Source organism: Adiantum capillus-veneris, chromosome 6, assembly GCF_014529385.1.
Source record: "Adiantum capillus-veneris isolate H3 chromosome 6, ASM1452938v2, whole genome shotgun sequence".
Lineage (NCBI taxonomy): Eukaryota > Viridiplantae > Streptophyta > Polypodiopsida > Polypodiales > Pteridaceae > Adiantum > Adiantum capillus-veneris.
Window position 1 is genome coordinate 100,948,768 of NC_140936.1, and position 22,242 is coordinate 100,971,009.

The window sequence follows — 22,242 nt, forward strand, 5'->3', positions numbered from 1 at the left end:
TCTAATTCTAGATTAAGCACTCAAACTTCATTTTTAAGACTAAAGCTTGCACTTTCAACAAAAAAAAAAACATTTTCTAAGGATTTCAAATATTTCAGACCTCATCTAAAACGTTTCAGAGGACCCAAAAACTAAGAGATGCATTGTCAGGTCTTTATTTAAAATGTCATATACGAAGCCTCGTACTACCATCATGGATGGATCTGTGAGGATTAGGGATTCTAACTCTATATTAAGCACTTAAACTTCATTTTTAAAACTAAAGCTTGCACTTAGTGAAAAATCTTCAAAGCTCTGAGACCAATGTCAGGTGTAGCGGAATGAATATGGTGAAGATCTAGTTTTACACTTCCACAAATCCTTCAACTTCTTTCCTTGCATTAGTGAATGCTTTATGCTTCAATGAATGTTCCTTTTACCTTCCCCTAAAGGGAGGGCTGAGAAAATTGTTAGACTTACACCACTCTACTACTTCACAGGTCTAGGGCATACTTGTACGGCTAGTATGTCTCCGAGCTGGCCACCCATAATCTAGAATGCTCCTGGTCTAGATGCCCGAGTTTGGGGCTGGCCGCCCACTTGTCCGGGCGCCCTCATATATTTCCATATATCATTTTTCTCTTGGGTCGTGGAGATTTTTATCAGCCCTTGCCCTACCTCCCCTTGGGCACATATTTATGGGGCATGGGGGTACCCACTTCCACACACATCTGAACATTGTGTATTGGGTCTTCTGTTCATGGTATCAGTCCCCCCCTCTTCACCATCTCTAGCGTTTGTGTCTATTCTCTCTCTCTCTCTCTCTCTCTCTCTCTCTCTCTCTCTCTCTCTCTCTCTCTCTCTAATTCACATGGTATCAACAGCTTCATGCTCTGCCTATTCTGAGGCGCTGCATCGCATCAGGTTCTTCTCCCAAGGGCTAGATCAGCCAGCATTTTTGCAACTCGAGCCAGATCTGCCAACGTTTTTACATCAGCCAAGCAAGCGCAGAAACGAGAACCATTTCTGTCGCGGAGGACCTCACCTCAACCTGCGTTTTTTGCAAGAAACATCGAATCTGCTGATTTCCCTACTAACGCTACCATTTTTGGACATCTTTGTCGCGGAAAACCCCTCCAGATCCATTTGCGTTTTTTACCTTCATCTGCATTTTTGGGTTTTCAGCCCATTTTCAATGGTTTTTTTGGTCACTTTTGAGTCGTTGACACCTTCCACAAGTGTTGGGCACCTAGGGTACCCATTAAGCCTTTGTTTTTCCAGCAAGCAGAAGTTTTTTGGTGCCAAAATGTGCAGCAAAAGTGGATTGCAAATTGACCTGCGTTTTTGCAACAGGAGGGCAACGCTCAGCTTTTGAACCCCGGATCTCGCCACCATCTACCCGGCTTTGCATCTAATGGATTGCCGCGAGTATCCTCTCCGTCTTCATCAAATTTCAGCCATTACCCTTTGCTGTTTTCTCTGTTTTCAGCCCATCTCGGGCAGTGACAGTGATTCACCACCCTTCCCTACACCCTCTGCACCGCTCCGGACCCTGCCGGGAGCGTGCGAGCACGCTGAAAATCGCTGGACAGTAGCGTTTTCAATACCTTGCAGTTGCGTTTTTGGGTGGACAGCAGACACTTGGTTGGAGCTTTTCACAAAGGATGAAGCTACCTCCTGCCAGGACACCATCCGGTGGTGGTCTGTGCGGTCTCTCAGTGATTGCTACAGTACACGATATCTTCGACATCGGCGTGATCATCTACGGGCATACGATCCTTGGGAGATCCATTCATTCCAGCCATCATTCGGCGGTTGCACACTCTAGAGGGGGTGATGACTTGTGATTTGTTACGGACACACCTATGCACTCATCAGAGGAGTTCACACGAGATATGCCCATGCTCATGGCATATGGGATTCTGACATTCCCAGAGAGGGCACCACCATCTTTGGTGGATAGACACTTACCACCTGACCCGACACGTCAAATCACTTGCTTACATAGGAGCATCTACTTCAGCTTTTTAGACTCTCTTGGAGAGTTTACCCGTGAGATGCGGGAGATCGAGCGACTACATCCGGAGTCACCCGGAGCTTGGCTTGGATGGTGGTGCAGTTGCTCTCCTACACTCCTGATCATTTGGATTGCTACCTTCACAGTTGCTTACACTCACCCTTGGTAACCTTACAGCAGACTTATCTAGACTTATCCCCCGACCTGGGCAATAGGCCACTGCCAGCTCATTCACATTGAGATCCACACCGAGTTGAGGTTTGGTGGCGTTGTTGGCGTGGATTTTGTTTTGGTTGACACCGGAGGATTGGAGGCAGGAGATACACGCAAGACGGTGCAGACATCTTAGTCTAGCCACTTCACTTCTCAGCGCAAACTTCTCAGTCTGGCTTCCCTTCTTCATACAGGAGGATCACGGTGCAGATAGCTTGGTCTGACCACACTTCTTCTTAGAGGCCCTTCACAGCGCAGACTGTTGAGTCTGGCTTTCCCCTCATATTGGATTACCCTAACTACTGACAGGACACCATCCGGTGGTGGTCCGTGCGGTCTCTCACTGACTGTTGCAACTTACGATAGCTTCTACAATGCAAACTGCTTAGTCTTGCTTTACTTGATTCGGAGGAGTTTACGACGCAAATTGCTACATCTGGCCTTCTTGGAGTTTTACACAGCTTAACCACCTGACCACACTAGGTTACAGGTTCATGCATGGACAAGCTTCCAGTCATTCTCATGATGGTTCCTAGGCAGGACACTTGCAGGTCTATTGGCACTTCTTTTACGACAAGAAGTTGTTTTCACACTCAGTTCGGGACCTTCGCGTAGTATCGTCACCCTATATCGACGGAGTACAGCAGTTCGCTACACTGCTCGTGACAGCACTTTACCGTGGAGATTTCTTGGCGGTTGGGACACCCCAGACTGTTGCTACACTCGTGGAGTTCGCCGGAGTATTGTCCTTCAATAGACATTGCAACAGACATCTTCATCATTTGCCTCACATCTTCGGATTCACGCGGTTTGTTCAACATTAGGTGCTGAGAGGGGGTGTTAGAATTATACCACTCTGCTGCTTCACACGTCTAGGGCATACTTGTACGGCTAGTATGTCTCCAGGCTGGCCACCCATAGTCTAGAATGCTCTTCGTCTGGTCACCCGAGTTTGGGGCTGGCCGTCCACTTTGTCGGGGCGCCCTCATATATTTTCATATATCATTTTTCTGTTGGGTCGTGGGGATTTTTATCAAGCCTTGCCCTACCTCCCCTTGGGCACCTATTTATGGGGCCAAGGGGGTACCCACATCTGATCATTGTGTATTGGGTCTTCTGTTCATGGTAAGTCATGGGGGGCTGACCGTCCCCTCTTCACTATCTCTGGCGTTTGTGTCTAATGTCTCTCTCTCTCTCCTCTCGCAGGCTTCCGCACACACGCACTCTCACAAGAATGCAATAGAGATATGTACAGGGAGAGAAAGAGAGAGAAGAAAAGAGCGACACCCGATGGGGTCCCAACCAACCCTCTCAGGGGCCCCCCACACCGTTACCGATGTGGTATTTGCTTTAGATTGCGTAAATGGAATGTATACACAATGCGATACCTCAATGCAGACTCTACTGACTCGATGACGCCAGATCACTGCGGTAACTCTTCAGAAAGAGGCACCTCCGTGGCTGATTTGATGCACCTTGAATCCTTCTTGATGTGGGAATTGCGGATGACCACCACGAGCTGATTTGCACTCCTGATGTGAGAAGTATGATGGTCTGAAAACGCAGATCTCGACGAGGTCGATGATGGACAGCAGTGGAGCACTCGATGTCGGCGAGGGAATGGCCGAGGGGAGGCTCGATGGGCTGCGGAAGTACCGGACCACCGCAACGGCAAACACACATACACAGTTTCCTCAGAGATTCTGTCGCGAGGACGGGTTGAAAACAGCAAGGTTGCATCCGTACGTATGGCACAATCGTACGGTACAGTTCAGTACGTATCGTACGGTTCAATACGGTGGTAATTGGCAAATTTGGGCGAAATTGCAACGATAAGGTGGAAAATGGGAACACCAGCCGTTTTGGGCTTTTGGGTGGTCTGGAAGCCTATAGCCAAGGGTTACAACTAGAAACCTATTGCACGTAACGATTTTTAGATTCCAAAGAGCAAGTTTCTGCAGAGAACTTCACAAACAGTAGTACAGAGACTGGGTTATTCACTAAAACATTGTTTTTTACAAATGGTACGTACTTGAGATGTCACGTGACACATCCCAACCCTATGTGTCCGTGGACAAGCTACACCACAGCAGGGTTCAGTCAGTCTAGATTAGTAGTGATATGGCACTTTTGTGAGTCTATTCCTAGACCGTGCATGCCCAATCACTTAGCATAGATGCATATCCTCCGGTTGCACGCAGCATGATCATCGGAATTCCCATCAGAATCCATTAGCATCAATTAGGGGAATTTTCCAGTGCATTTAGCCTATTTTCCTATTTATTGGTATTTTCATTTATTATTTTTAAGTGACTTTCCAACAAAAGTAGGTAGGGCAATTTTGCTACGTTAATATATAAGCAAACCCAAGTTAGCACTTTCTGGCAGAAGAGGCAGCAGGAGCTTCCCGCTCAACAGGCAACTTCTCAGCAGTACCCCCTCAGACCACCCCTGGCGTTTTTGCATCTTCAACCATCCCTTGGCGTTTTTGCATCTACACCCCAGCCTAGCGTTTTCTTCCACAGCTTTAGCCATCGCCATTGGAGTTCCCCCTTCTGGCGTTAGTACCCCCGCAGATCAGCCTCAACCTTAGCGTTTTGAAGATCATTAGCATATCAACCTTCCCTATTGCAAATCCTTGGCGGTTTTGCTCTCAAACCCCTTGCCTTCTCAGCGTTTTTACTAACGCTAGGTAGCTGCTGCAGATCAATCATTTTCAGCCTTCCAGTCAGCTTTTGAGAACCTGCTGTCCAGCGTTTTTTCAGCCAAGATAATCAACCCAAAAACGCAGCCTAAAGAGCAGCAACATCAGCATTTTCATCCTCAGCATGACCCCGACATAGCCGATCATTTTCAGCCATCAAGACAGCAGTAGAACAGCCAGTTTCAGCCCCGAAAACAGTCCACAAATTCAGCCACCAAGAAGATCACAGATTTCAGCCTAAGTCGTCGTCGTCATCACCGGCGTTGTCATCGGCATAGTCCCATTGCATCAATCCATTGCATACGCATTGTACACCTTTGTGCAATCAAAGTAGACCACTCTCGCCGACGAGAGTGGGGCCTTCGGAGGAGGGTTTTACAACCTCTCAGGTGTAGTATCTCTTCTCTCTCCTTCTCTCAGTCTCACTCACTTGCACGCACAATATCCACTCACTTTGTTCGTGATCATAGCACTCTCCATAAGACAGAAGGCTCTCTCCTTCCTTAAGAACTAAAAGGAACCTTGAGCAATAAAGATCACTAATCTTGAGAAAATACAACATTCATTCCGCTGCACCTAACATGAGAGGTGGTTCAGTACGGTAGTACGTTCCGTACGTACCTAAAACATGCCGTACATTACGTACCTTTCCACCTTGGAGCCTTCAAAACAGTTAACGCTGCTGATCTGCTGAGAAGGGCTGAAACTGCTAACGCTAGGGCTGCAAACTAGAAACGTTGTTGATCTGCTGAGAAGGATTGAAACTGCTAACGCTAGGGCTGCAAACTGGAAACGTTGCTGATCGGCTGAATTCAAGCTGAAAACACTAATGCTTTGCTGCTGAAAACGCTGGCTGACCAAACTGAGCAAAACGATGGCAGATTTGTGCTCTTCTGGTGCTAGACTGTTGCTCCCACTTGTCCTTCTTCTCTTGCATCAAAAGGCCCGGCTCATGCTGCTTAAGTAATGGTTATTCTCTCGGTCAGGTAAACCATCCACCAATTTATTAAAAATAGGTCCAAGGGGATCCAAATCTGGATGCAATTGTCGCACGTATGCCCACTTGGGAATCTGATCGACGCGCGGTCTGGCACGTCGGATTCCTCTAACCTAGAACTACATGCTTGTCGTGCCAAATGCTCACCGTAGTGTAATAACATCTATCAAAACGCGTATACAAACCATTTATGCAAGAAGGTTCCAAACTCAAAAACCTAATCTAATGGACTTGTCCGGACATGCAGGTCTTGCGAACAGGCTCACAAAATTGCCGGTACTAATCCTCCTAGGATTCTAGACATCCCTATCTAGGAAGAAGGGGAAAATTGGCTCTCGAAGTCGATGAAGCATGTCCACGTGGCACACAGAGCCATGTGCACGTGACACCTGAAAAAGTAAAAATTTTCATTGTAGATCCACCATCCTTAAAGTCGTTGGGCTGATGCAGTGCAAATCCCGGATGTGGATAAGAGGTAGGTATATGGGCTCCAATCGTTATACAGAACCGGCCCATGGGGCAGTAGACTTTAGCTTTCACCTGATCTTTACAATGTTAACTTTACGACACGAAGGAACTTCACAAATAAGCCTGTGACTGGAATTCAACACTTCAAAACAAAACACGGCTTGGTAGCTAGAGCACTCCCAAGCAGACAGCAACACCTGTAGGCCCCAAAGACTGGCGCCCCTTTCGGTACTTATTTATTCTTATTGCAAATAGAGTCTAGACGATCTGAACACTTTCACCTAACTCCCACCAAGCTGTCCAAACCTGTCCATGGCTGTAATTGCAGGTTTTTGACCCATTTTGGCCAACATAACAACGCAAAAACCTCTATAGGTCAAAAGTACACGACAAGGACACTTTCCCTTGCGATTTCGAAGCTTTCCGGTGAGCTGCACGTCAATTTCAGCGTGCTGTAATTCCCTGTTTTGTCAATGCCAAGTGCCCAAAGCCCTGTTTAAGCATCCCAAGGCTTTCTCGAGGCTCCCCTAGCGATGTCCTGCAGTTTAAGAGCGAAACCCTAAACCTGTAGAAAAACACAGCAGGCTGTAATTTTCTGTTTTGGATCGTTTTGGGCGGGGTGAACTCGTCTATGCGTGTCTCGGGTGCTTCCGCACGCAATGGGACAGTTCCCCTTTGAAAAGGACGAGTTTTCACGCGAGAAAACTCTCCATTTTCGCGATCCTTTGCAATGGAACTGTGCGTACCTGTGGGGGATTAGCAATTAGCTAATCTAGTTCCTGTACAGAAGGCTCTTGCCTTGGTAAACGTGTAATAAAACCCCCAAAATTGTGCATGGCCACCTGAGAAGCCCAACTAGTGGAGCATTACGATATGTACAAAAGGGGGAGAGAGATGCACAAGAGCAAATCATCGTGCTACAGTGTCACAAACTGGTGACATGGCTAGGCCCTGGACACACACACACCTGTTCAATCCCGAATTATATGCCGACAGGCTGGCTAACACATGGCAAGCCGTATGGATCATTGGAAATTGTGCCCGAAGCAAATCACACTGATGACGTGGCACTTCGTATGTTGTACGGATTTCCGCAAATTACACTGGCTGATTTATTATCAACTTTTGGGGCTTAATGCTTTTAAGCTGTAGCTTTTGAATTAGAGATTTTTGGGGCTCTGCTTTTGGGCATCCCTTGTACCGATAAATAAGTGGGCTAGGCCTCACTTCTCAAAGCATATGGACGAAGAGTCTTAGAGTGAGCGCCTGTCTACTCTCTTGTACTTTGGACACAGATGAAATACCGAAAGGGGCGCCAGTCTTTGGGGCCAATACCTCTAGGCACGGAACTACGTCGGGCCGTGTCATCTTTGTGAACTGTTTTGAAGTGAATCTCTATTATGTCACGGTAGAATCTTGCCTTGGTGTCACGTGCACATCTAGCCCTATGTGCATGTGGACAAGCTACTTCATGACTAGGGTTAAGTTCAACTTAGGAAGTGTTCTGGCACCTTTGTGAGTCTGTTCACAAGCTGTGCATGTCCAGGCACTTAGAGTAGTTGCACTTCCTCTGGTTGCACAGAGCATGATTATCAGATTACAGTCAGTACCCATCAGGAGCATTTTCCAGTACATAGAACCCATTTGCCCTATTTTAGCCATTTTTCACTTACTATTATTAAGTGACTTTGTTGGGAAACTGGGTAGGGCAACTTTGGCAAGTTAATATATAAGAAAGCTAGCTGCTAGCACTTTCTGGCAGAAGAGGCAACAGGAGTCCAACCACTCACAGTGCACCTTCTCAGCAAGACCAACGTTTTGGCTCAGGACCAGCCTAGAGTTTTTCATCAGATCAGACCTAGCGTTTTTGCAGACCACAGATCAGCCTAGCGTTTTTGCAATTGCAGATCTACATCAGCGATTTGCACATTCACGGCAACAAGACCATCCCTAGCATCAATGTTTTCAGTTTTCAGCAGTCAGACTCCGCACTGCAACCCCCAAACCTCACAGATCTCGCCTTCCCGCAGCAGATCCTCGTCGCACGGTCAGATCAGCCAATGTTTGCACTTTCAGCCTGCTATTCGCAGATTTCAGCATCTGCGTTTTCAATGCATGGTCATCGCGTCATCGTTATCGCCGTCGTCACCGACATAGAGTCAAAATTCAGCAAATACAAGATTTGCAGATTTCAGCCTTTAGCGTTTTCAGATTTCAGCCCGTCTCGTCACCGTCCTCATCGTTGTCGACATCGTCGGCAAGTCCATTGCATTTAGACCATTGTACGAGATTTGTGCAATCAATAGCATAGACTTCTCTCGCCATCGAGAGAGGGGCCCTTGGAGGAGGGTTTGACAACATTCTGGTGTCGTATTCTCTTCTCTCCCTATCTCATACAGTCTCAATACCTTCATTCACAGTGTCTTCCACTTTGTTTGTGATCATTTGCACTCTCTCATTAAGGAACGGAAGGCTCTCCCTTCCGTAAGTAAAAAGAACCCTTGAGCACAGTTCGGAGCACTCATCTTGAGCAAAGTTCAACATTTACTTCCGCTACACATTACATTGGTATCAGAGCTTTGGCATTGTTTCTGTATCACTCAAGGAAAGAACCAAAGAATTTTTTTGTTTGTTGCGATCGCATGTAACCCAAGTCCTCTTGGGCGTGTCGATTCCTAATCGTGGTTTTGAAGAGTGACAGGAAACCCAAGAAAGAAGGGCTTGTCCGGCCTCCCCTTGTTCCTCTTTTCACTCATTGAGAGCGGACTGTGCACTTAGCCACCGGCTAATCGAAGTAAGGTGGGAAAAAGCAACCTTGGTGTGAGCGCAAGGCGGCCAAGGGGTGCACCCGCAGGGAAGAGTAGAGCTCGGGTAAGAGAAGATCGTTCTCTAACACAGATTGCAAGCTAAAGTAGAACTCAAGACCTTCCTAAACTCAAGACCCTCAAGTAACTCAAGAACTCAAGAACCCAAGAACCACAAGAACCCAAGTTCCTCATGAACTCAAGAACTCAAGACTTCAGTGTACGGTCATCACCCAAAGCGGAATGGATACTTCGCATGGAGGTGATGAGCATGGAGGTGGCGAAGAAGAATTTTCCCCACCGGGAGGTTTTTCTGACCCTCCCCCGTCCCCATCTACGACAAGGATTGCACCAAATCCTATGGAGGCTTTGATCAAGACGATGATGGACATGATGATACAACAAGAAGCGCAACGCAGCGAGCGCGAAGAAAGAAAGGCAGAATTGGATTGCAGCCTTAGAGCGTGAGTGCGAGCAAGCGCGCTTGGCGGCCGAAGAAAGAAAGGAAAAATTGGATCGCAAGCGCAAAGAAAGAAAGGCCGAATTGGATCGCGAGCGCGAAGAAAGACGGTTAGCCTTGGAGCGTGAGCGCGAGCAAGCGCACTTGGCGGCCGAAGACAGAAGGGTAGCCTTGGAGCGTGAGCGCGAGCAAGCGCACTTGGCAGCCGAAGATAGACGAGCGGCCTTGGAGTTAAGAGCGTGAGGCGCAGAGAGACCAACGCATGCAGGAGTTGGTCCTACAGATACTTACCTCGAAACCCGAGCCGATAAAGATGTTGGTAGTTCATCAAGTAGCAGAGACTCGAACTCCAACAACCCCGTCACAGAGAAGATCACAGTCAGTAAGTATGACGGTAAGATGGATGCTAGTGTTATTTATTCTTGGTTGGATCAATTTAATGCTTATTTTGTGACACTAAGAAGACAGAGGATAGCAAGGTTTTGACGGAAGCCATGTATCTTGCCGCTGATGCCATCAATTGGTACCACGCATGGCAAGAGACACAGTTGGCCGCACACCTAGAGGAAGCCGACGAAGGTGCGCCCCTTTCCTTCAATTGGGCCGACTTACAAGACAAGCTCAAGGCGCGGTTTATGCCACCTCAGTACCTAGCACGATTGAAGGACAATTGGCGCAGTCTCAAGCAAAGTGGTTTGCCTGTTATGTTTTTCTCTAGTCGTGTTTTGCAGCTCGACACCCAATTACGCAAATCGGATGATGAGCGCAAGGAGACTTTCATTTTCGGGTTGGACGACTATATCAGGTTTGATGTCGAAGTCCTCAACCCCGTAGATCTTAACAAGGCGGTAGCGATTGCTCTCGCGCACGAGATGAAGCACAATAAGGGAAAGCCGAAGGAGACCTAGACTTCTCAAAGTACCTCTCAGACTCCTCAAAACCCGCAGAACGGTAAGGATGGTAAGAATGGTAACTCTTCTAACCAATCTTCCTCTAGTCTCTCGAAAAAGAACTCACACAATGAATCTAAGGGTAAAGCTAACACAATTGCTAAACCTAAGCTCACTCCAAATGAAAAAGCAACACATAGAATACATCACGTAAGAAGAACAAAGCATTTATTCTAAGGAAGGTCGATGTTATCATTGTCACATCAAGGGTCACATAAGAAGAACATGTCCTAAGATTGAATCTAGCGAATCTAAAGAACCCACAGAACCCACATCCTCTGTTAATGCCATCAATGAGAACACGAGTGTGACCCAAGTTTCTCATGATCCTCCCATTGATGAGTCTCTCATTAAGTGTTATGGTCAAGAAGAAGAGAATTTTAACGTCGTAGGAAACTATCCCAAGAGACCTTAAAGATCTAGCCGACGAGGAGAGTTGAACTCAAGACCTGTTATTCAAGAGGGAAATGGCATAACCAATCTACCACACTTGGGTGATAGAAAGGTTATACCGTTTTCCTCTTCTTATTAGCACAAACACACACACCCACACCCACACCTGAGAAGAAGAGAATTTTAACGTCGTAGGAAACTATCCCAAGAGACCTTAAAGATCTAGCCGACGAGGAGAGTTGAACTCAAGAGCTGTTATTCAAGAGGGAAATGGCATAACCAATCTACCACACTTGGGTGATAGAAAGGTTATACCATTTTCCTCTTCTTATTAGCACACACACACACACACACACACACACACACACACACACACACACACACACACACACACGAGAAGAAGAGAATTTTAATGTCGTAGGAAACTATCCCAAGAAACCTTAAACATCTAGCAGACGAGGAGAGTTGAACTCAAGACCTGTTATTCAAGAGGGAAATGGCATAACCAATCTACCACACTTGGGTGATAGAAAGGTTATACCATTTTCCTCTTCTTATTAGCACAAACACACACCCACACCCACACCTGGGAAGAAGAGAATTTTAACGTCGTAGGAAACTATCCCAAGAGACCTTAAAGATCTAGCCGACGAGGAGAGTTGAACTCAAGAGCTGTTATTCAAGAGGGAAATGGCATAACCAATCTACCACACTTGGGTGATAGAAAGGTTATACCATTTCCTCTTCTTATTAGCACACACACACACACCCACACCCACACACACACCCGAGAAGAAGAGAATTTTAACGTCGTAGCAAACTATCCCAAGAAACCTTAAACATCTAGCCGACGAGGAGAGTTGAACTCAAGACCTGTTATTCAAGAGGGAAATGGCATAACCAATCTACCACACTTGGGTGATAGAAAGGTTATACAATTTTCCTCTTCTTATTAGCGCGCGCGCGCGCACACACACACACACACACACGAGAAGAAGAGAATTTTAATGCCGTAGGAAAAAAAAGTTAAGGGACAAGTTGCAAGACGCTATTTGGTGAAGTTCAAGAACTAAGCGTAAACTCTGATGATCAGAGACAACCCTAAATTCGGCTCCGAGTCGCCACTGAGTAAGAGCATGGATAACCTCCAAAAGCTCTTTCTCATAAATCTGTGCTGTCAATTCCGGCCTTAAAAACAATCGGCTCTCATAGACAATGACATGGCCTTATTGCATTAAGACCACACCCAAACTACGACCACAAGCATTACAATATACTTTGAATGACTTTTGCAAATCCGACAAAGTCAAAATTGGTCCGGTAGTCAATTTCTCTTTCAAAGTCTGAAAGCAGTCACTTCTGTGGGTCCCCACGAGAAAGGAATGTGCAAAGGGGAAGCCACCTCTGCAAAATTTCGAATGAACCGCCGGTAGTAAGAACATAAGCCCAAGAAGCTTCTAACTTCATGAACATTCTTCAAAACAGGCCAATCACATATAGTCTCAATCTTGGCTGGGTCCATCTGTACTCGTGCTGTCGAGATGATGTGTCCCAAAAGTGTATCTCCGGTAAGAAAAATTCACTCTTCTTGGCATTGATTACTAACTTGTGATCTCGCAATGCCTGAAAGACCTGTAGCAGATGGTGTTTATGTTCTGCCTCATCCTTGGAGAAGACTATAATGTCATCAAAGAAAGTGCCAACAAATGGTCTGTACTCTCTGAAAATCATATCCATCATACGGTTGAAAGTTGTTGGAGCATTGGTTAGGCCAAAAGGCATCACCAAAAATTCATATAAACCGAAGCTTGTCCAAAAAGCTGTCTTGTAGACATCTCCCGGTGCAATTCGGATCTGATGATATCCACTTTTCAAATCGATCCTGCTGAAACAAGAGAATCTCTGTAGTCGATCAAGAATATCATCAATCCTCGGAATCAGAAATCTGTTCTTGATGGTGATTTTATTGAGAGCTCTATAATCAATGCACATTCTCCAAGATCCGTCTTTCTTTAAAACCAACAACACTGGAGAGCAATAGGGTGAAGTACTCGACTGGATAAGACCCTTTTCCAAAAGGTCTTTCACTTGGTTCATAATCTCTCCATTCTCGGCTCGGCTCACACGATCAGGGGGCCAGTTCGGTGGTGTGTTTCCAGGTATCAGATCAATAGTATGATCCTTGGGACCAGATGGTGGCAACTCGCCTGGCAGGCCCTCAGAAAAGCAATTGGCATGAGTGTGGAGAAAATCTTGGCGTTCTTTATCAAGTTCAAACATATTCATTATGTGTTCATCATTTAACTCTTTCAAGTAGATCGAGTAAACAAACGAACTGGAGTTTCATTAATTTGAAAACAGCCGAAGTAGATACAATAGGGACAGAGACTCACCCTTCAATTTCACATCAAGTACAATTTTTTGGCCCTTTTCATTTGTCAAAGTCGCTTTCTTCGCCCGATATCACAACGTTGTTCTTATGGTACCAAGGGACTCCTAGGAGGACGTCACAACCTTCTAAGGGCATTATGTAAAAGTCCTTGTGCCCCAAATAGCCTTGACAATGCAACCAAAGTTTGCCAATGACAAGTGTAATGGCTATGTCCAGTCCGGGTGTCGCTAGAACTACCTCTGCTGGTGGTCCCATCCAATCGGGTGTAATCTCGAGCCGCGCCGCCAATTCAGGTGAAATGAAGTTGGCCTTGGCTCCTCCATCAAAGAAAATTAGGGCTTCTTGATCTTTCACTTTGCCCTAAGCTCGGCAAAATTCTGTACTTTCATCAATCATGCTTGGGTCGGTACCCATGCAATCTGGAATGAGTCTTGCTTTCATCTTGCCTTTTTTGCCACTTTCCTCAGCTGCTCTCCAACTCTCTGGCCTGTCTTCATGTTGTTCTTGTTGTGCCTTTTTGGGGCACTACGCGAAGACGTGCCCATGTTCCCTGCATCCAAAACACTTCCCTTCTTTGATGTAATTGGCCCTCTCTCGAAGAGTGAGCCGGGGGAATTTGGAGTTGGAGGAAGCTCTCGGAGTGGCTTGGGAGACGAAAAGGCGAACAGAGTCTGGAGCTTAAGAGGGATAGCAGATTGTGTGGAGCCCATTGCGTGTGGAGTTCCCTTTGCGGTGGAATAGAATCGGATTGGAGAATTTTTGCGGCTTGGTTCGTGCGGCCACACTTTGGAGTGCGAGAAGGTTCGCGGAGTTCCAGATCTCGCAACTTTACCATGGCCCCCCCTTGCTCGAGCTCCAGCGACAAAATTGAATGGGAATAACTACGTCATTGGAATTTGATTATGCGACTCTGGTTCTCACGGAAAGGCTTATGGGATGTTGTCGACGGCTCAGAGCCTCGTCCCACAAGGGATTCCCACAACAGGTACACCCGCCTTCAAGATGACAAATTATCTCAAATCGTGTGCCGATTGGGGTGCGGCTAATGCGAAGGCAATGTTGGCCATTGCGGAATCTCTTACAAAGGACCTATCTCCAACAATTCAGACCTTGAAGACTGCCAAAGAAATGTGGTTTAAGCTCGTAGGTATGTTTAATCGGGATTCTACGATGCGAGCAGTCACCCTTCTTGGACAGTTGTTTGTCATCCATTTTGCACGAGGAAGTCGATGCAATCATTTCTTATGAAGACTAAAGTTATTCATGATCAACTATCGGCTATAAAGAGTGCATTGATGAGTACCCAGTTAGCTGCTTTGGTTCTCACGAAGTTGCCTAAAGAGTATGAAACAGTGGCTACGACACTTCGGCTACAAGTCACGAAGGAAAAGCTGGAATTTAATGATCTCAGCTCTTTTCTCATTGAGGAGGAAGCCGTGTTGGTAACTCAAGGCAAAATTCAGATTTCTGAGACAGTGGAAGCACATGGTGAAGCACTTGCTGCTTCGGATTCCAGAAAGAGGACAAAGTACCCTTGTTACAAATGTGGAAAGCGTGGTCATTTGGCCAAGGATTGCAAATCCAAAGGCAAAGATAGAGATTCTACAAAGGACAAAGGTAAAAGCAAGCAATAGGAGGAAAGCAGTGATAGTGACTCAAGGAAGGACAGCAAGGAGGCTGCTGGTGTGGCAGTGACTACACTGGCACGGACTGCCGCCTTCTAGTCACATGAAGATCGGTGTCACCACTAGCTTCAGCCAGAGAGAGGCTTGTGAGTGGCAAAGAGGGGCAAGCAATGCTTCCTATAATTAATTTGGACCCTTGTGTTGGAGTTCAAGTTATTGGTGTTTGGACCCGTGAGTCGGAGTTCAATGCACATGCATCTGGCAGGGAACCAATCAGATGTCTAAAACACTATGGATGGGCATGCCAATTCATTGTTGTTGGTCGGATCATGGACAAGATGTGTTCCACGGTTCATTATCTTTGAGTTTTATATTTTGGACGTAATGTGTTCATAGTTCACGAATGGGGATTATTGGACGTAGTATGGTCTACAGTTCAAAGTTTCTACAAAGGCAACCCATGCTCAAGATGGCATCACTTTCAGGTACAAAGTTGAGGAGAGCAACACCGAGGTGTATCCAATAGTCCAAGGCCTTCTATTGGGGTGTCCATGGTAGCTTCTTCATCGACTTGGTCTCACTATTGATGTCCACTATGAGCTGCAGAGAGGGTGTTAAGAGTTTTGGCATCTCAAGTGAACTACCCAATGTGATCCCATTATTTAGTTTGGCTTTTAGGTATTTATTCTTGGGTAGGGCAATTTACTGAGGTTGCTATATAAGCAACCCCTGGCCTCCATTGTATACACAATCAGTTATTCATTGCCAAGGTTGATTGGTTCAGGAGACTCTCTCTCTCTCTCTCTCTCTCTCTCTCTCTCTCTCTCTCTCTCTCTCTCTCTCTCTCTCTCTCTCTCGCGGGCTCACTCCCCTTGGTCTCTACGCTTCTGCATCGTCAACTTTGACAACACAGTCTTCAAATCTGGCCATGTCCTAATTGCTTCAACCTTGGCGAGATCCATTCCGACACCATCCTTTGACACTATGTGGCCAAGAAAGTGAATCTCTTCCAAGAAGAACTAGCTTTTCTTAGGATTAACGAGCAACCTGTGACTGCGCAGCTCTTCGAAGACAATGGTCAAGTGACGCCTATGCTCCTCTTCATTCTTTGAGTAGACTATCATGTCGTCAAAGAATATGCTGACAAACTTTTAATGTAGGTGGAAAATCTGATCGATCACTCTATCGAACGTAGCTGGAGCATTTGTAAGACCGAACGGCATCACTAAGAACTCATACAGACCAAATGTCTTCCTAAACGCGGTCTTGTGCACATCATCTGGCTTAATACGAATCTGATGGTACCCACTCTTAAGGTCTATCCTGCTGAAAATTGCAGCACCCTCTAGTCGGTCAAAGAATATCATCAATCCTTGGGATAGGAAACTTGTTCTTGATGGTATTCTTATTCAACACACGGTAATCAATACACATGCGCCAAGAGCCATCCTTCTTCTGCACTAGAAGCACTAGGGAGCAAAAGGGTGAAGAACTAGGTTGAATCAACCCTTTCTCTAACAGCTCCTCTACTTGGCCCATAATCTCTTTCTGCAGAGCGCACTAACCCTGTAGGGAGGCCTATTTAATGGGCTACAACCTGGCGCCAAATCTATCGCATGATCCTCACGCCTCTCCGGCGGCAACTAAGACAATAATGAATTAGAAAAACAATCATTAAACTCTCGCAAAAATGCTAAACCTTCTTTATCTAGCAAAGATAAATTTGACTGACAATTATCTGAAACATCATGTGCAAAAATCAAGTATGCAGAATGATGATTCTGAATTACAGAAATGACAGCCGAAGCAGGCACAAACTCCCCATAAGCTTTACATCCACGATGTGAGTTTTGCCCCTATGTTGAAGAGTGATCTTTTTTTTGAAGAAATCCAACACTCCATGTATACGGAACATCCACGGGATTCCCAACAACGCATTGCACCCTTCCAGTGGCATGATGTAAAATTCTTTTGTGTCCACATATGACTGCATCACATATGACTGCATATGCAGACGCGGCATTCCAATGATGGGCATAACACACTCTGAAAGAATACGACACCAGATTGTTATCAAACCATCCTCCGAAGGCCCCACTCTATGGCGAGAGCGGTCTACTATTGATTGCACAAATCTCTACAACGCTTGGACTTGCCGACGATGAGGACGACGACGAGACGGGCTGAAATCTGAAAACGCTAATGGCTGAAATCTGCAAATCTTTATCTGCTGAATTCTGACTCTATGTCGGTGACAACGGCGATGATGACGACGCACTGAAAATGCAGATGCTGAAATCTGCGTTTTCCGGGCTGAAACTGTAGACTTCGCCGGATCTGACCGTGCGGCGAGGATCTGCTGCGAGAAGGTGAGCTATGCGAGGTTTGGGACTTCTTCTGCGGGTTCTAACTGAAAACGCTGGTCTATGGGCTGATTCTGTCGCAAAGATCTGCAAAAACGCTGAGGTTGATCTGCAACACAAAAACGCTAGGGGCTGAAACATGTCTTTGCTGAGGAAACTCCTAACGCTAGGGCTGACCTGCTATCGCTGGGGGATCTGCTATCGCTAGGGCTGATCTGTTGTGTCTTGTGGTCGCCGAGGCTAATCTGCCATGCAAAAATGCCAAGGCTGATCTGTGGTTGCAGAACGCTAGGTCCTTGCTGCTGTGTTGCAAAAATGCTAGGCCTGTTGGGGTCCTGCTGAGAAGGTGCCTGTTGAACCAAAGTTCTTGCTGTCTCTTCTACCAGAAAGTGCTAGCGCTAGGTTTCTTATATACAAACTTATGAAATTTGCCCTACCTAGTTTCCAACAAAAGTCACTTAAAAATAATAAGTGAAAAATGTCAAAAATAGGAAAAATAGGTCTATGCACTGTAAAAATGCTCTTGATGGGTTCCAATGGTAATTTGATGATCATGATGTGTGCAACCAGAGGATATATGTCACAAAGTGATGACGTGGCGGACAACAAAAACCCTAATTTCTGCCAGCAACCCTAATTTCCGGAAATCGCGGAGGCGGAATATTAAAAAAAAAATTTTTTTTTTTTTGGAAATTTTGAGCGACGCAAATCTCAGCTTTTCGCTTTGATTTGGGAGAAAGAAAGAGAAAAAGAGAACTTGCTTTTTACTGACTCTCATTGAGAGAGAGAGAGAGAGAATCTGCTTTTGCTTTCAAGCTTTTGGGGCTCTGCTTTTGGGCATCCCTTGTAACCTTTAAATTAGTGGTGAGGGCCTCACTTCTCAGAGCATCTGGACGCAGAGTTTGAGAGTGAAACCCTAACCCCTCTCTTGTACTTTGATGATTGATTAATACAAAAAGAAATACCGAAAGGGGCGCCAGTCTTTGGGGCCAATATCTCTAGGCACGGAACTCTGCCGGGCCAGTGCAAATCTATTGTGATCTGTGAATTGTTTTGAAGTGGTTATTTGGTGCTGTCGCGGTTGATTCTTGACTTGGAGTGTCCAAGTCTGTTGCAATATACATCTAATCTAAGTGTCTGGACATGCACGCTTTGCGAACAGACTCACAAAAGCGCCATATCACTTCCTATTCTAGACTGACTGAACTGAATTGAACCCTGGTCATGTTGTAGCTTGTCCACGGACACATAGGGTTGGATGTGTCACGTGACAATACTTCTCAATCTGCTCTATCCAGATCAATTCCTATTCTAGACTGACTGAACTGAATTGAACCCTGGTCATGCTGTAGCTTGTCCATGGTCACATAGGGTTGGATGTGTCACGTGACAATACTTCTCAATCTGCTCTATCAATGGCACAAACATGTAGGAGGTTACTGAGAGCAACGCTTTACAAAACCACTGATTGTACTCCTGTAGGCTCTTGCAAGTAGCCACAGTGTGTTGGTGCCAATTCGTCATGACATCAGCTTCAAATTCATTTGACAACCACGCAAATGCAAACATTTGCTTGAAGTATACCCATGTGGCGGGTGCATGTCCTTGCATCAACAGTGTGGTCCACCATGTAAGCGCATTGCCTTTCAAGAAAGTGGCAACTAGCCGCTGTAACAAACTGCTGACGTGTCAAAGCCTAAAGAATGGAGCCAACTTACAGATGTGGTCGAGGGGCCTAAACCCTAAAAAGAACAAGTAACAGAAGAAGTTCTACCAACTTATGGGGACCCCGTTCGAATTTGATAGCCACGCAGATGCAAACATTTGCTTGAAGTATACCCATGTGGCGGGTGCATGTCCTTGCATCAACAGCGTGGTCCACCATGTAAGCGCATTGCCTTTCAAGAAAGTGGCAACTAACCGCTGTAACAAACTGCTGACGTGTCAAAGCCTAAAGAATGGAGCCAACTTACAGATGTGGCCGAGGGGCCTAAACCCTAAAAAGAACAAGTAACAGAATAAGTTCTACCAACTTATGGAGACCCTGTTCGATGGGGCCCCAAGTGACATAAAGGATTCAAATAAAGCAAGACACGCGCGCACACACACACAAACTGATGACGTGGTAGATTTTCCGAAAATTGCGCCGTCATGATGACGTGGCAAGCTGTACGGAATTTCATGTTTTGCGCTTGCTGATGACGTGGCAGGCTGTACGGATTTCCGTGATTTATGCAGGCAGCTTTTTGGCTTTGCTTTTGGACCAGAAGCTTTTCAGTTTTAATGGATTTTTATTGTAACTGCTTTTCAGGCCAAGGGCCTTTAAATATGAGGTTAGGGCTCATTCTCTGGCATGCTTCCTGGAGAAGGTGCAGAGTCTGGAGTACAGGCTTGTACTGTGTTGATGCAATATAAAGAAATATCGTAAGGGCAGCCAAGGTTTGGGGCCAATACTCTCTGAGGTGGAATTCCGCCACTCCGTGTCGCGTGTCGTCTCTCTCTCAGTTCTGTTTTTATCGAAGTCTGTTCAATCTATTCTTTTCTATTGGCACGTGGTGCCCGTCTTGTGACAGCCGCAGCTTTCCTAACCTTGGAGGCCTCTGTAAAATTCCCCCCTGCATAAGCTGTATCAAACTACTGGAGGAAAGTAAGAGCCTTTGCCTTATCCTCAGAACCGCTGAAAGTATCAAACTTTACAGTTGCACCACCTTCTTTGTAGGCTTTTGGCTTTTCAAGTGCTCCCAAATTGTCATAGGGAATTGTCTGCAACATGGGCCCTGTAATAGGGATCATCGACGCCCCTTGGCCATTGACATTCTGCGTCATTGGTGTCATATGTGGTTGCTGGTCGGAAAAACCAGCCATGCCAAAACTGCCCTGTGGCACCCCAAACTGGCCCGGATCGCATCGAAACCCTTACTGCATGCCAATGTTACCATACATGGTGTTTGGCATCATGCCTTGCAAACCCCCAAACACTGTTCCTGGCATATATTGTTGGTTTCTACGCGCATAACCAGTCATGCTCTGAAACACTGATCCAACACTCGAAATACCCAAGATGTACCGTGGGTGGTGGAAAAACCTATTACATACCCAAGAGATTGGTTCCCTCTCCATTGAATGCAACATGCATACTCTGAAAGGTGGCTGGCTAAACTCGTAAAGCCAGTGGAATAGGCGTCCTAACCACCTGTTCGTGGACAGAAGGAACTTGTCTTGGAGCCCCACGTGACTCCGCAACATGTGAGTGCTCCCCGCCCTGTTGGGACCATAGTTACCCGAAACGCGGAACGGGAACAGCGACGGGATCCCCGCGGAACGAAGGAATGGCTAGGGGTCCGGAACGAGAACGACACGGAACAGGAGGTATAAAAAACACCCAAATAGTGCATTTTTTAGCTCCTTGTGTTTAAATACAAGGAGTATTAGAGTGCTTTGACTCTAATACTCACAAAAAACTCGTTTTGAAGACCATTCAACCTTGCTATGACTAGATGATGAGAGAGAGAGAGAGAGAGAGAGAGAGAGAGAGAGAGAGAGAGAGAGAGGGAGAGGCTCGAGAGAGTGAGAGGGAGAGGGAGAGATTTGAGAGAGTGGGAGGGAGAGGAAGAGAGCTTGAAGGCTTGAAGCCTTGAGCCTTGAGAGAGTGAATCTTGAGAGGGAGAGATCTTGAGAGTGTGAGAGGGAGAGAGCTTGAGCCTTGAGGATTAGCTTGTGGAGAGAAAGGGGGAGGGGGGTGCATTTTATGAGTCCTTGAGGCCTTGCACACTTCAAAAAGAAGCCCAAACATTTACTTCAATTTTTTCAATTTTTGCCAAATTTGTTTGTAGCCGTTGGCCGTTCCAGGGGCCTTCCGAAATGTTCTGGGGGCGTTCTGGAACGTTCCGGAACGGCCGTTCCGGTTTGAATTGGCCACTCGGAACGTTAGACGTTCCGGGACGTTTCGGAACGTTCGGGAAGGGAACTGCCCCCCGGAACGCCGGAATGAGGGCTAGGGGGCGTTCCCCGGTAACTCTGGTTGGGACGCACAAGGGACCTAGGCTTGAGCCTCAACACGCTCTACTGTATGAGACAGTTGCCTTGTATACTGTGACACTGGTGGCGCTTGCAAAAATTCCATAAACCTAGAATTCTGCACCAACTGAAAGAACAAATTCACAACGGCAACCGACTGTGTCCTGAACACACCCTCATCTAGTTGCCCAGTCATATACCCTTGACCTTGTGGAGCATGCAAATCAACAAAAGATACAGACAAGGGTGGCCGTGAACTCTCACCAACCTCGAACACGGGAGGAATAGCCTATCTGTCCTCTGAAGAGGAACCCTCTTTCCCTAAATCGTTTGTCTTGATATAGTGTAATTCCAAGTTCCTGTGCTCTGTCTTCACCACAAACCAACCAAGGCTCACTCTTTAAGAAAAAGTGATTCCATCCCAGCAACAAAACCATGAAACCGGCCCATAGGGTGGTAGACTTTAGCTTTCACCAGATCTTTACAATGTTAACTTTACAACACAAAGGAACTTCACGAATAAGCTTGTGACTAGAATTCAACACTTCAAAACAAAACACGGCTTGGTAGCTAGAGCGCTCCCAAGCAGACAACGACACCTTGTAGGCCCCAAAGACTGGCACCCCTTTCGGTATTTCTTTATTCTTATTGCAAATAGAGTCTAGACGACCCGAACACTCCTAACTCCCACCAAGCTGTCCAAACCTGTCCATGGCTGTAATTGCAGGTTTTTGACCCAATTTCGCCAACATAACGGCACAAAAACCTCTGTAGGTCGAAAGTACACGACAAGGACACTTTCCCTTGCGATTTGGAAGCTTTACAATGAGCTGCAGGTCAATTTCAGCGTGCTGTAATTC

At 46.2% G+C, this 22,242-nt stretch overlaps 1 protein-coding gene across 1 annotated transcript in view; it reads right to left on the minus strand.

Annotated features, from left to right (window-relative positions):
• LOC147455981 (uncharacterized) overlaps nt 1-22,242 on the minus strand; it is a 93,878-nt gene that overhangs the window by 48,506 nt on the left and 23,130 nt on the right. The window lies entirely within an intron of this gene.